Raw genomic sequence first — 14,791 nt, 5'->3', positions numbered from 1 at the left:
TGACGTTAGTACTACGTGAGCTGGTCAGTGGGCAAATTTAAAATCCTGATGTTCTGGAACACATTACACTTTATGCCCCCGATAACTTTACAGGAGCTGGGCAGTACGGGATTTTTATTTTCTAAGAGGCAGGACCAATAAAAATCACGCCTGTGGGGAGGGTGATTATTCTCCCCACAGGCGATTTCATTTCCTATGAGAAAGCCATTTTGCAGTTAAACTTCAAGATTGCAATAAATATTTTTAATTTTTGAAGACAATATTAGCGATTCTTAAACGAAAATTTTAAACACTTAAAGATACGGTCACATCTAGGACTCGAACCCAGGATCCTTGCCTTGCCGGGGCACCGCTCTACCAACTGAGCTAATGGGACCTTATCTCCTTAATAATATATAATAATCTCCGGTAATACTTAACAGTACCATACTTCGAATAAGAACTACCAACATTGTCTTAATTTTTTTCACGGCACATTTTTATTGGCAGCTATCTTTATGTACGATAGCAGGATTCAACCTTAACTAAATGCAATCTAGACAGTGTCTTTAGATAAATAAATCTTATTTTTATTTTAATGTGCGACATCTATCGACTTTTTATGCAAGTCTTGGATCAATCAAATTCAAGGCGAGAAAAGGTCTCTATGAGACAAGCTTCAATTTGGGAGACGGGAATAGGTACCGCCGCCTCGACAACCAGTTGTTGGATAACCAAAAACTCTGCTATAGGTCACTCCAAGTTCCCCACGTTTGGTGACTTAGCAGGGGTGCCGGGCTTCATGGGGTGAAGTTCGTCCAGGTCTTGGTGCCCACCAACTGCGTGGCAGGCCAGATCGCAAGAAACTGGTTTAGGTAGACCTTTTGACCTCTCCAGCAGGACTCTCTCGGAATACCACCTTGCACTGCAGGGGGAGATTCATACGTCCGTCACTCCTGGACACACTGATCATAGATTCCTACTCACCCCCATGCCTTTTTCCTTCCCAGAACTTACTCTCCTCCATTCTTTAAAAAGACCCTCCATACGGCATCCCCAAAGATGACAAAGGCCCTGAGAAGAATTATTTTTCTTGGAAACTTCTGTGTGCAGATAATGTAAAAAAAAAGATTTAAAAACTGATGTTTTAAGTATTTCCAAGAACGAAAAAAAAAAATTGCGAGTTATTTCAGTTTTTGCCAAGGCAGAACTGCGTAGCGTTAAAACCTCCCTGGATACTCCTTCGTGGAAATGAAACGATGGTTGGTTATATTTCTACATACAAATTTAAAAAAAATATCCATCCCTTAATTATTTTACAAACGAAAAATTCTCAAATCTTTAGCAATATAACCTAACCGCTTGACAATATGAGATTTTATATTTATAACTAGACTTATTCTGCACGAGGCAAATGAATTTATTTTTCCTCATTTCAACTTGATTATTCATTATGACCCCGTCTACTATTATTATTTGCCTACCCAATTAGCGCGGTACAATATTATATTCATGGCATAATTAAAACCGCCCTTAAAAATTCAAAGGAATTTCCCCAGTTTTATTTCGTGCTGATGAACCGATAATTAATATTTATAATTCCTTGAAGCGGAGTAAAATAGATGAGCCCTTTGCTAAAAAGAGTACGATAAGAGTTATCCTATGGATTTTGTCACACACACATTGACTTAAAATGTCTAAGTTATACTATGGATTTGTTCACACACATATTGACTTACAATATCTAAGTTATCCTATGGATTTGGTCACACACACATTGACTTACAATTTCCAAGTTATCCTATGAATTTGGTCACACAATTGAATTTATTGAAATAGAACTAACAATCTTTAGGATTGCTTGAAATGGCCTTGTCGTGTTTTGTGGCCAGTCCTTTTTAAATTTTTATGTGAATGCCGCATAAGAGTCCCAACTGCTATCACTGTGGTCCGTCTGGAGTCACTGAGGCTATGACATCCCCAATTGGAGTATGTTGTGAGGTTGAAGGTGGTGGGAGGTGAAGGAGTTGAGGAAAAATAATATTGGAATGTACCTATTCGTATTATTATACTTTTCGAATCTGAACGGTGGTCTTTATTCAAGGCAATACTGAGAGTATCTACCACTTTGGAACGTGCCGCAAATACAATGATAGTCTTACCTAAGAAGATTCCCTAATACGCCGATGTAGTGTTGGTGTTGGCTCGGGTTAAAATCTTTACTTATAATAATATTCATGGAAGATTTTTTAAAACTTACACCGCTTTGTTCTAATCCTCCAAAACATGGTCATTTTCCCATTTCGCGTTCAGTTGCTAACTTCATGATTCTTCAGATGACATTTGCTTTTGTTTTGAATTGTCCCGTATTTGCTTTGGCAAATCGATATTTCTATTTAAAATATTACTCTGGTAGTGCTGCAAATGGGTATTACTGTTTTATTTACATGTTCACTGCACGACTGATCGATATTTGTCAATACAATCAGATTGTAAAGTTCTCGATCTACATTTAATACGATCGTAATACGTCCCTAATCGTCGGGTGGTTTGAAAATTTCTCAGCCACTAATACTGCCGTATTATGACCGGTATACACAGTATACATGCGCGTGATTATGTGCAACGGTTTATATTAACCCGTTGTTATCCCTCCTTATTATTTACTATGAGTAAGACAGTATAGATATAAGCACTATTGTACATGAATTAAATTTAAAAAACATAACAACATAAATTAATTACACTGATAGCATTTAAAATACATTTACTTCCTAACTAACTAACTAACTAACCATCACGCCGTTTCCCCGCAGGTGTAGGCAGAGAGGACGGAAACAACTCGGTCTTGGCACACACTTCTTGCCTCATTCACATTCATACATCGTCTCATACATACTCTTCTATTATTCTGACTCTTGACATGGCCCGACTCGAGTATCTGATTTACTTGATCGTGCCATGTCTTCCTCGGGCGTCTCCGACTTCTGCTACCTTTCGCATTTGCATCATATATCCTCCTTACACTCCTATCTTCGCTCATTCGCTCTACATGCCCAAACCATCTAAGCGTCCCTTTCTTAATCTTACTCATTACGCTTACATCAGCCTTGCACTCTTTGCGCATCTCCACATTCCTTACACGATCAAACATGGTTTTATCACACATACGCCTCAGGGATCTCATTTCAACAGCATTTAATCTACTTTCATCCTTTCTTTGCCAGTTCCATGCCTCACTTCCATACATCAAGGTAGGTACCACTCCGTTGTGGACTGCTAACTTCGCTTCTTTGGACAATTTTTTGTTAGCGCCAACGGCGTTCAGTCCTCCATTAACGGAATTACCTGCATTTACCCTTCTTTCAATATCTCTGTCAGCCTTCCCATCTCTCGTAAACATACTTCCTAAATACACAAACTCATCCACCTGCTCCAAGTATTCCTCATTCACAATTATATTGCACTGTTTTCGTACTCTCTCTTTCAAACACCATTACTTTAGACTTACTTACATTCATCATTAACTCATTCTTCATGCATACTTCGTTCATTATAGACACGAGAGACTGTAGATCATCTATACTATTAGCAATCAGCACCGCATCATCAGCATACAACAGGCAAAATACTTTCAAATTATTCAAATTCGCGCCCAATCCCACCTCTTTCAATTCTTGCACCCATGTATAGATTGAATAACCACGGTGACATTACGCATCCTTGTTTAACACCTTTTGTGATATCAAACTACCCCGTAAAACCACCGTTTACCCTAACACATGCAACGCTTCCCTCATACAGAGACGCAATTGCCTGAGTCAGATTTGTATTCACGCCATACTTGGACAAAACCTTACATAGCTTTTTCCTGTCGACTCGGTCGTATGCTTTTTGTAGATCTACAAAGGCACAGACAAGTTTCTGGTTTTTTGCCAGAAACTTCTCAGTGAGCATACGCAATGAGAAGATCTGGTCCATGCACCCCCTTCCACTCATAAAAGCACCTTGCACATCCCATATTTTATCCTTTGTTTCCTTTCTTATACTTCCATATTACATAAAAACATAAGATTACAGAAATTAATATTGCGACCCTTACAATATTTATATGTTACATCTACGACGTCAGAAGGTATTAAATTCAACGTTGTTTAGCCGAATGTATATCAAACGGCTTACATTCCGAAGTGAACAGCCTAGAAATATTCTGTTGTGAAGTGTTCAATAAATACTGAGCCTTTATTCAGCGTCAGTGGTGGCAAAGGGGAAAGTAGTATCGTGTTCCTACCTAGTTTTTATTTCCTATTTATTTATTTCGCGTTACTGGCAATTTTCTTCTGTATCGGCATTATGCTGGTACGGTAGGTCACATGCTTCTCTGATTGTACACAACAAATAGGGGTTAACATTAAAAAAATACAAAGAAATAATACATAAATTAAAATAATAACTGCCCAATAATGGTGTACACCAATAGGCCTCTTTTGAATTATTTAATAATCGAGAGTACGTAGTGATTAGTTATATATAATTTCAATTCTACATAGTCTGTAGTTTCAAATTAAATTTTGTTTTAATAGACAATCACCGGTAACGTGATAAAGCTTTGACCATGTGTTTATTCTGGTTTTGGGCTTGATTTTTGTGATAAAAGGCTAAAACAGTGAGTTCTGACTTTATGAAATTTGCACAGATTTTCCACCCTTAAATGTCGAGGCCAATGCATCTGCGTTGATTTTTATGATAGCAATTTTTTTTTACCATCATGAGCTACGGAGTTTTAAAATTTTTGCTCAACTATCAAATAAGACATTATAAGATAATAAATTATCGAAGTAATGACGCCACGGCGCACAGTGTAAACTAGACAAAGCATACTCATATGTAAAGCATTTAAGCATTTAAATTAAACATCAACATTAAAAAGTGTTTTTTTCAACTTTGTGGATTTAAAAAAAAAATCGCAAGTTGCGCCACAATACGAAGTATGTCAAAAAATACAAATAAATAGTAGTATATCTGTGTCTAAGGATATAATGGCTAACCTTATGATTCCAGAGATAGCCTCATTTTTAATGTCAGTGCCATACAAATTTTTATTTAAAAAATTGATAACTCCTTCATTTGTACACGCAATTGCTTCGTACGAAGTTTTATAGCATAGTAATGATCAGCAGAATCCATTTCTAGCCAAAAAATACACTTGAAAATTCAAGTCTCTATGTCTTTGAAAGGCGATTTTCAGCCCACTGTGCGGCGTCAGCAATATATGTATTGTTCTGAAACGCAATAGCTACAACCCGCAACCCGCAACATGCGACGGTTTTCAATCGACAAAAAATGTTAATGAAACTGGAAGAGTTTGAGGAGGAACAAATACAAATAAATAATTCGTTTAAATTAACGTAATGTTCACTTTTTCTGGGTAATCTCTCGCTTGAGTTCAGCACGCGCTCCGGTAGTTTCCACCCCTGTGGTTTCGCAATCGTTCTAGGATATTCCGAAGGTCGAAGCCTTCCGATAAAATCTTTGAACCTTCCAAACTTTTACGACCACTGAAATGTTTATATATTTACATTTAAGTTTGTTAAAGGTCCATTAAGTACGAATATACAATTGATCGAATCTTTTGAAATTTAAAATTAAATTTGCGTTTAAAGGTTAAAAGCTTGAACCCAAAAAAACGAATTTTTGTAGATATATTGGATGTGAAAATAAACTGAGGAAAGTTTTTCATTGGGAAACTGTGAAAAAGGTAGTAAAAAGTTCATTCAACTAAGTCTTTTGATTGCTTTATCTAGATTGTTGGCTCTGGTTACATAGATCTTGCACTCAAAAAACATCTAAGCGCTTCTGCAGACCATATAACAATCCAATATGTGCTGTGTGTTTCAAAAACGGTACATCTAATTAATAATGTAAATTCATAATTGTTATATAATCAATAATCACTCTGGATGATTGATACATGTTGTCTCCCGGGATTTCTCATACACCCTCCGATAGCAGGCTTTTGAAATAATCTAGACCTCGACCTTGGGGTTCTCCGTATTTATTATTCTACCATTCGCGACAGCTAACGCAATCTATCGGTAACCTAATAGACTAATATAGAGCCATCTATGGGTGTGGACATACACTAACATCAAGGATATTAGAATACTGAATAGCAATTTGGGAGGCGGGTGGGGATACCGCCGATGTTCATCACTTACCCTATTAAATCATCGTTTAATGATTCAGCAGGATATCCGGGTTTGTTATGGCTTTAGCGGCGGATGTTTCTGCTCAGCAGCTGAAGCCGGTCGCGGGAGACCCTTTGACATCTCCAGCTGGACTCTCTCAACCCATCCCTTGCACCTCCCACTAGAGGGATGGATTCATATGGCACTCCTGGACATACTGAACCTATATGCTGATCCTTATATACTGACACCTTTTCTGAACTTCTATTCCTTCCTCGCCTTTCTTTTCTTAAAAAGATCTTCCATACAGCACCCCTAAAGATAAATATTATAATTTGTTTTGTAAGAAACAAACAGCTTTTATATAATATACAATGATAGATATAAATATACAAGTTAACTAATGTCAAGCCACAGAAGTTCCTTATGTTAAAGTTCATTGGAAATGAAGTTTTAATATCTTAAAAGTAATTTGGTGTTAAAGGAAGGGGAGAGAAAGAGGAAAATAGGAAGAGGATAGGAGATGCTCCCGATACATTCCATGCTCTCATATTAATAATCGTTCGTTCGCATTACTTAATATCGATATTTCTTTAGGTTATTACCAAAAATGTCAATGTTGTAAAATTTTGTATTATATTGTGAACATATAAGAGGAATTGGGGAATTTTTTCGAATGTTTGTTCTACACGAGGGTAGATAAAATAAATCAGATTGTCGGGTTGATCTAGACGGAATATGAAGGTTTATTAAATTGGTAAGTTCTGGTGAGTCCAGACAATTATTTAGGATTTTTAACAATAAGATTTTATCAAAAATTAGACGTCGTGTTTGGAGGGAGTTAAAATTATGAAATTTAATGGATTCGGTATAATTTGAGAAGTATAAGTTTAGTTTATAATTTATGTGTTTAAAATTTTTTTTAATTCTTTCTTTATGGGCTTGGTATAAAGGAGTCCAGATCGGTGTACAGTGTTCCAGGTGCGGGCGAATATACGAGGTGTAAAGGGAATATAGAGTGTTTATGGTGTGGAAGGGTTTTGCTATGCGAATTATAAATCCCAGCATTTTATTGGCTTTGTTAATGATGTCATCAGTGTGTTGGAAAAAGTTTAATTTAACATCCAGTGTTACCCCAAGGTCCCTGATTTATTTTACTTCATTGATATGTATAATATAATATAATTATGAAATTATTTTCCTCAGGGTCTTCTGAATGGAATTCATGTAATATTTCTGTAGTCAAGGGGTAAAGTTCTCGACTAGCAAGCTGTAGGAGATGCGTTCAAATCCTGGCATGCTTAAGTTAATTTTGTTGGTTTAATTTGCGTTATATCACAAATTACTAATTTAAAATAATGAATGGCATGTTTGCGACACGTTCCAGAGTGCAAAATTCTTTCAGTATCGAGCTGGTGTAAGACCACCATTAAAAATTAGAACGTTGCTTGAAATGTCTTTGGCCGTGTTTGGTGACCACATCTAAATATCCAGGTACATTCCCACCTTCAGCCTCACAACATACCCCGATTGGGCATGACATAGTCTCACTGGCTCCAGATGGTAGGAGCAGTTTGGGACTCTTGTGCTGTTTCATATAAAAAATGTAATAAGTAAACTCTTGTTCTGGTGGAAACCACAATTCAGAAACAACCGTGTGACTAGATCTTAATAGCCTGGTACTATTCAAACTTCCTCATTCCCATTCCATTCAGCCTAACAACATAGTGGGGACGGCTTTGTACTATGGTATTTTAAGTACCTAGCGGTATTCACCCAAAGAAATATAAACATAACTTACTTAACAAAGTTTATAGAATCGTTGATAAATGTTTTTAGGGAAAGAGAAAACATTAAGAAATACCACATTTGCATGAAAATCCAAACATGAACTTCAACCTTAACCTTTGGGTACAGTCAGAAGAAATCTCACAAAGGCACATGAGAAAGAGATTAAATAAGATACTTAAAGGCCAGAGCTTTAGTTGGGGGTTAAGCGGCAAAGGCTTTCAAAACATCAAAGTTCTTTTAACATTGTTCAGGCTTTACAAGTTTAATACCGTTAGTACCGTTGTTCGTTAGAGAAAAAATAGAGCACCTACTTAGTTACGTATTTAACGAATATAATGGTACTCTTAGAAATGTATCCGTTTTTTGCTGAATCTTGTGATGAACATATACTTTAGTACAATTAGAATTATTAGAGTGGTAGATTCTCTCAGTATCGCCACCATTCAAAACCGAAACGTTGATTGAAATATTGCTTTAGCCGTACTTTTTAATGTTTAGCTACATTTTATTTAGCTATGAAATTTAACATTTTATATTTAGTGTGTATCTGTATAACAGTACTATAATAATATAATATTTCATACAGAGACATAACCCACTGAAAAATGCAAGACTTTTAGCTTCCTTGACATATAAAGGGAGATCATTGAACATTTTAACATCTTCATAATAAATGTTGTTCTGTGTTGGCATTGAATTTATCTTAAGAAGCCTAAAATCGTTTCACTTCCTCTTAGGATAGACATGGGCTCTACTATTTATACATTTTATTTTTTAACTTGGAATACATATATATTTTTTTTTAATTTCTTTATTCATTGAATTGTTTGTTACATGCATTGAGGATTTTTCGACCGCCATGCTAGGCACATGCCCGTGTTAAGTTGGTCGATAATTGAGTTGGTGTTCTGAATTTCTCCACGCCTCTGTTAAATAATAATCTTTGGATGATTGAAATCACCTCAAGGGCGCTGTACAAATATATAATACATGTCTACAATCATATGGAGATATTATACAGTACCATACTTACCCGGTAGGTCTGAATTATTTACATTCTTTTAACTCGTGTTTTATTGCTCGAAAAAAATGCACTTGTGCAGCAATTCATATGGAGGTTAGATTTTCAGGAAATCGGTGCAGTGCACTGCTAAGCTGATATTTACTGAAAATATTCATACAAAAAACGAATTTTCAAAAAAAAAAATATCTTTTTGGACTAAACTATATCAATAATGTTATTTTTTTAAAACTTAGCACTCTATCACACTCAAAACTCACGAACTGCCACTGGTTGTGAAGATAAGGAAGAGAAAGGTTGAGATGAACCAGGCTTTTCAGATCAATTAACATGGCAACTGAAATAAAAACCGTTTACTTTACATGCATAGTTATTTATCATTTAAAACACGTTTATTAGTAAGGGGGATACAATATTGATAATTTTTATATTTATGTGTATTGTGTCTAGCTGTCGCGGAGAACTAAATTAAAACAATTTAATCGCTCATTTCAATTTTACCCACATAGATTCGTCAAATACAAATTAATAATAGTAATGAATAGTGAAAATAATCGCTTGCTTGCAGTATTTAAAAAGAAAATTGTATAAATTTAGGCACTGAATTCAGAAATATAAAATAAATTTCCATTCAAACCATTCACGCCGTTTAGATTAACAAAACGGATACAGTAACATGCAGAAACTATTATTATATGTTATTAAGTAGTATTTAGACTATGATATACAATACTTCAGATGGGTTCTTCATAGAAAAGTTCCAAAACCATGTGTTCCTTTAACGAAAGCAATCTTCCTAACATGCCTACCATTAACATGCTTGGCGTAAAGTGACCAGCTCCATCGAACCCAGGGTCAAGTTGGCCTCTCAGAAACAAGGTCCGCAGATACTTTAATAGTACACAACAGCTGACCCTGTACAAATCGCAAGCGCGACCTCTATTGCATTTGACAGCCACCTCTGGTTTGGAGCACCAAAAAACCATTGACTCTGCGGTCCGTTTGCTAGGTTCTATCCCCATCTTAAAAAAATGATTGCAATCTTTAGAGTTCAGGCTTCAGGTGGTAATGCTGTTCTCGTTCTATATTTTTCTTAGATTATCATCATTAAACGTCCCCTCGAGGAACAGTAAATGGTGCAGTTTCATCTTTCAACCGACTCAACTTTAAGTCTCCGCATTCCGATCTTCTACCAATTTATAATATATTTCTCTATAACAGCTTAACTATTTAAGTGGATAAAATTATTTTTTTTCAAAGATAGAGAGCCGAAACATTAATTATATGAAATTCCTGGAAAGTAAAAAATCACAAAGTATACTCCGAAAGTTATTAAAAAAAATAATTTTGTTCTGTTATTTAACATGCTTGAAATTCACAGTGTATCTTGAAATCCAACTCAGGAGAGAGATTTTTGCTCTCTTTTAAATGACGTGTTTTTAAAATAAATATTTTTACAAATTTCACTTCATTATTATCGTTATTTTAATATTAGCGCGTTCCCTCTAACATTCATTTTTACATATCTCTCTTTCAAACCACTTACTTATTTTTAAACGCTTGCTATGGACCACAAGAAGAAGAATAATCTTAATAACTCCAGAGTTTCCCTTCTTCCAACCAATTAATGTGTTTGCTTTTGGTATCTGATTTTTTGGAAAAGTTGAATGGAACCCATTTCATCCTTCGCAGAAGTGATTGACTATTAACAGTGTTATAAGTTAGTGGTCATTTTACTTCTGTCAGACCAATCCGTTGGATTTTGTGACAATGCATCAGGATATTTACGGCGATGAAGTGTTTGGTAGAAAGATGTGACGATAAGCCTTGCGTGCTAGCAATATCGAATGTTTGGTATGGAAATTTATAAAATACGATTGTGAATTTTAAACTATTCCGTGAATTGTTTAAGTTTTACTGCTTTGCTCAAATAGTGAGGAAAGTTTTGTCAGGTGAACGCTTGTTATTAGTGTAACATCTGAATAAAATGTTTCGTACATTGATGAATTTAATGTTTTACAGACAAGATTGAGTCTCATTCTGACTAAAATGGATCAAACCGATAGCAATCTTCATAAGAAGCCTTCTTTTGACTTGCTCGATGTAACATTATGTGACCAGCCCAGGCACGTCGAAGCCATAGTTAGGTAAAGCTTCTACACACTGTACACAACTGCTGACTAATAAATGCTCCCTTTGGTTGAGTTTGATGGTCACTTTTGATCTCGAGCCCCATGACTAGATGTGAACATTATGCGGATAAGAGATTGTTAATAGATTCCACTATATTATCTTAGCAAACTTTATAATGTAGACGCCAGGAACACAGGAAAATTTTTCAGTGTCACGTGATCAAGTCAGTGCCATGCAAGACGACAATTTGCAAATGGTGGCGATCATTGTGACTGCTGATTTTGGTGTTGTTTTAGATTATTTTAAAATGTGAAGATTACTTAGCGACAGCACTGACTTCATAACTTGGCGGTCCGGTGCACAGGCCTGTACTGTAGTCGGCTTTGGGTAAGCTATTACAAAGCTTATGAGGTGTACGCAAAAGGAGGTATATAGTAAAAACTCGAGAGCGTGACAATATATTTACTTGGATATCTGGACACTTTAACGACGATAAGAAGGGTGGCAATTATCAGGACATTGACAGAGAGTTGGCTTGAGCACATTAGTACATATTGGAGGATTTTTATATGAATTATAGCCCTCTTGTAACTACATTCCATGCAGTTGTTTCATAGCTTTTAAGTTTTGTGGTTGGTTTCAATAATTCAGAATAATTTTATTTAAAAAACGTTTTAATATTGCCAAGCAAGCGAAAATATACTTTAACGACATAGTTCAGCAGTGCATGAAGAAAGCATAGGAAGTCATTAGGACTGTGGAGCGGAGGGAACTAAAATACTTTCAGAAGATAACGAGGATAAATAAACGCGCAGTACTGTAGACTCTAAGTAGAGTGTACTTCAGTTTATACGATCCTCATACCGAATAGATAATACATACTAGAAATACCTTCCAAGAAAATTTTAATTGAAGCCAATGTCGCCATTGACTTCCTATCTTTTGGTTCTAGCCCGTTTAGCACGCGCTCTGTTTCTCTTAAGCTTTCCTGACATCGTATATCGCTATCCCATTTGGTCGGATTGAAATTAAAATGTCATAATAATGATGAAACTCAGTTCTGTACTGATTTAAAATTTAATAAATATTTTCAGATTGTTTTAAATAGAAAAAAAGAATCTCTTTTAATTTTTTTGATATTTTCAGGGCCAAAATTATTATACTAATTTATTTTTGGGGTATTATGCCGTATTACGCTACCTCTTTCTTTAGCCAACGTTTCGGATGGCATTATAGTGTCTGCCCTATGTTTTCACATCTGCCTTGATGATAAACACTGTTATGCTGTCCGAAACGTTGGCGAAAGAAGGAGGTAGCGCAACACGGTATAATACCTTAAAAAAACGCTATAATATTTTTAAATTTTATAAATAATTCTTCTACGTAGGTACTCCTCATGTTCTTCTTCCCTTTTATTTATTGCATACAATTATGATAGTATTTCACCGCCAAATTGAAAAGCCGCTAATTCTTTTGTTATTTTTTCTTTTCAGGTTTTGAAACCACCATCAGTGAAAGTGTTAAATATAATTCCATTTAAGATGGATCCTTTCCAAAAAAATAACATTTTCACATCGGATTCCGGAAATCCTGGAAATCTGGACTCGGGACTGACTTCTTTCAGCTTCTCTCGCCAACCGGAAGTCAACTGTGAAGAGATCTATCCCTCTGGCGACGGAATTAGTTATCTACAACAGGAAGCGGAAGCGTACATGGCAAAGCAAAGGCAGGGCCAGAACTTCCTGTCGATCAGCATCAAGATTAATTGGAAGAGGAATATATCCAATGGAATCCGCCGTGTGCCGGTAGCGTGCTCTTAAAGGGAGAATAAAAACTCTAAAGGTAAAAGATATCGACAAAGTAACTGCGACAAAATAGTCGGGACCATCCCGACAAAGTAGATTGAGCAATCATTAACCCCGCAGAAATTAATAAACATGTCTCTGTAACAAACACACTCTTCAATCGAACTCTTCACACATTCACACCGCTCATCTAGAACATAAAGCTTTTTCGACCAGACCCCTTTTTCTTCATCTTCTTCTCGGTGTCTAGCTTTTAACATATGCCTCCATTTGCTATTTTATGTTACAAAGAAGTAGCAAGTATGATTTTTTTCACTCCCATGTTTCCTACAATCAAACAAAATTCCTCAAAGGAGGGTGCCAACGTTACGTAGTTATATTCGATTCTTGTCACATTAGAAATAATAATTTCATATTCATGAAACAAACATATTTAAATTTTTGTAGGTAAATGATTAAAACTCAGTTCTTCTAGCAAGGTAATTGCAAATTTTCCAGTAAATTATTTTTTACGCAAATTTATAATACTTTTTTTATATTACACTCCCCTCATGATTCTAATTGATTGGATAAACAAATCATTAAATCGGGGCTACTTTGACCCAATTAATCATCAGCTATTTTGTCGTGAACCGATTTTTTGTACTAAATACACATTAATTTAATAGTATTATGTCTCTTAGTTGTTATAATATTTTTACTGAATGTTTAGTTGAGATCAAAGTGTTTAACATTTTACTTTCGTTGCAAGTGCTACGTTATAGCAATCGTTGATATTAATCACAAAGTGTTTCCCTATTAATGCTACGTAAGTCTATGCAAAATTTAGCAGTGCACATTTCACGAAAGTGCACTGTGGAGGATATTAAAGAAAACTTGGCAACTCGTGGAATTTGTGCTGAATTTTGTGAAGTTTCGGCTTTAATAGAGTGAAGGAACTTTAATTTTTATGAACTAGATCTGGATCAAAACACCGTAAGGGTAAGTGCTTTAAGTTTGTTTAAATCATTCCATTACAGGAGCTTTCAATTCGCTTTCTTGAACTTTTTAATTATTATTTATTTTTCGGAATAACTTTATTGAGTATAACCTCAAATTGTAATATTTAAATATTGAAGACAATATTAGTGATTTTTAAACGAAAATCTGAAACAGAAAAATCAGAAAAGGAAACGGTCACATCTGGGACTCGAACCCAGGACCCTTGTCTTTCCGGGACAATGCTCCACCAACTGCGCTAATGGGAATCTTGCGATCATACATAAAGATAGTTGCCAATAAAAATGTGCGGTGAAAAAATGAAGACAATGTTGGTAGTTCTTATTCGAAGTATGATACAGTTAAAAGTGACCGAGTAGGATAGGGTCCCATTAGCGCAGTTGGTAGAGCATTGTCCCGGAAAGACAAGGGTCCTGGGTTCGAGTCCCAGATGTGACCGTTTCATTTTCTGATTTGTCTGTTTCAGATTTTCGTTTAAAAATCACTAATATTGTCTTCAATATTTTTTTAATTATTGCCGATTAAAGTAGTATTTTAAAAGTTTTGCTACAAAGGATAAAGGTTTTGATGTTTTAAGGACATTTGGTGAATTTATGAAAGTATAACATCGCTGTCTTTAGTATAGTGGTTATGTCAGCTGCAGTGAATTCGCCGTCCATTCTTGTAATATATTTGGCTTTTGGCTATTTACAACATTAAAATATTGGGAAAGTGGAATATTATGAAAGAGAGTGTAATTAATAGTGATAAAGAAGAGAGACGGGACAACCATGCTCTCTCTATATGCGTCCAGTTGTCTCAAGTTTGTGCCGTCTCTCTCATACAAGACAAAAATGTACTGCTTTTCTTTAGAAACGACACAATTATGACAAGGT

General features: G+C 35.6%; 1 protein-coding gene and 1 long non-coding RNA gene across 3 annotated transcripts in view; one reads left to right on the top strand and one right to left on the bottom strand.

Annotated features, from left to right (window-relative positions):
* The window catches only part of LOC149411387 (uncharacterized), a 710,246-nt gene that overhangs the window by 259,982 nt on the left and 435,473 nt on the right, over positions 1 to 14,791 (bottom strand). The window lies entirely within an intron of this gene.
* LOC149411389 (uncharacterized) overlaps positions 1 to 14,791 on the top strand; it is a 418,027-nt gene that overhangs the window by 125,308 nt on the left and 277,928 nt on the right. The window contains exons 2-3 of one of the 2 annotated variants that reach the window (XR_016304884.1): positions 12,606 to 12,954; positions 13,630 to 13,898. This is a non-coding gene — a long non-coding RNA (uncharacterized LOC149411389). The remainder of the gene's footprint in view (positions 1 to 12,605; positions 12,955 to 13,629; positions 13,899 to 14,791) is intronic. The other variant, XR_016304885.1, reaches the window with a different exon arrangement.

The sequence above is a fragment of the Hesperophylax consimilis genome, chromosome 26, assembly GCF_061612785.1.
Source record: "Hesperophylax consimilis isolate HC1 chromosome 26, BYU_Hcon_1.0, whole genome shotgun sequence".
Classification (NCBI taxonomy): Eukaryota; Metazoa; Arthropoda; class Insecta; order Trichoptera; family Limnephilidae; genus Hesperophylax; species Hesperophylax consimilis.
This window is presented reverse-complemented; position numbering and strand designations above follow the sequence as displayed.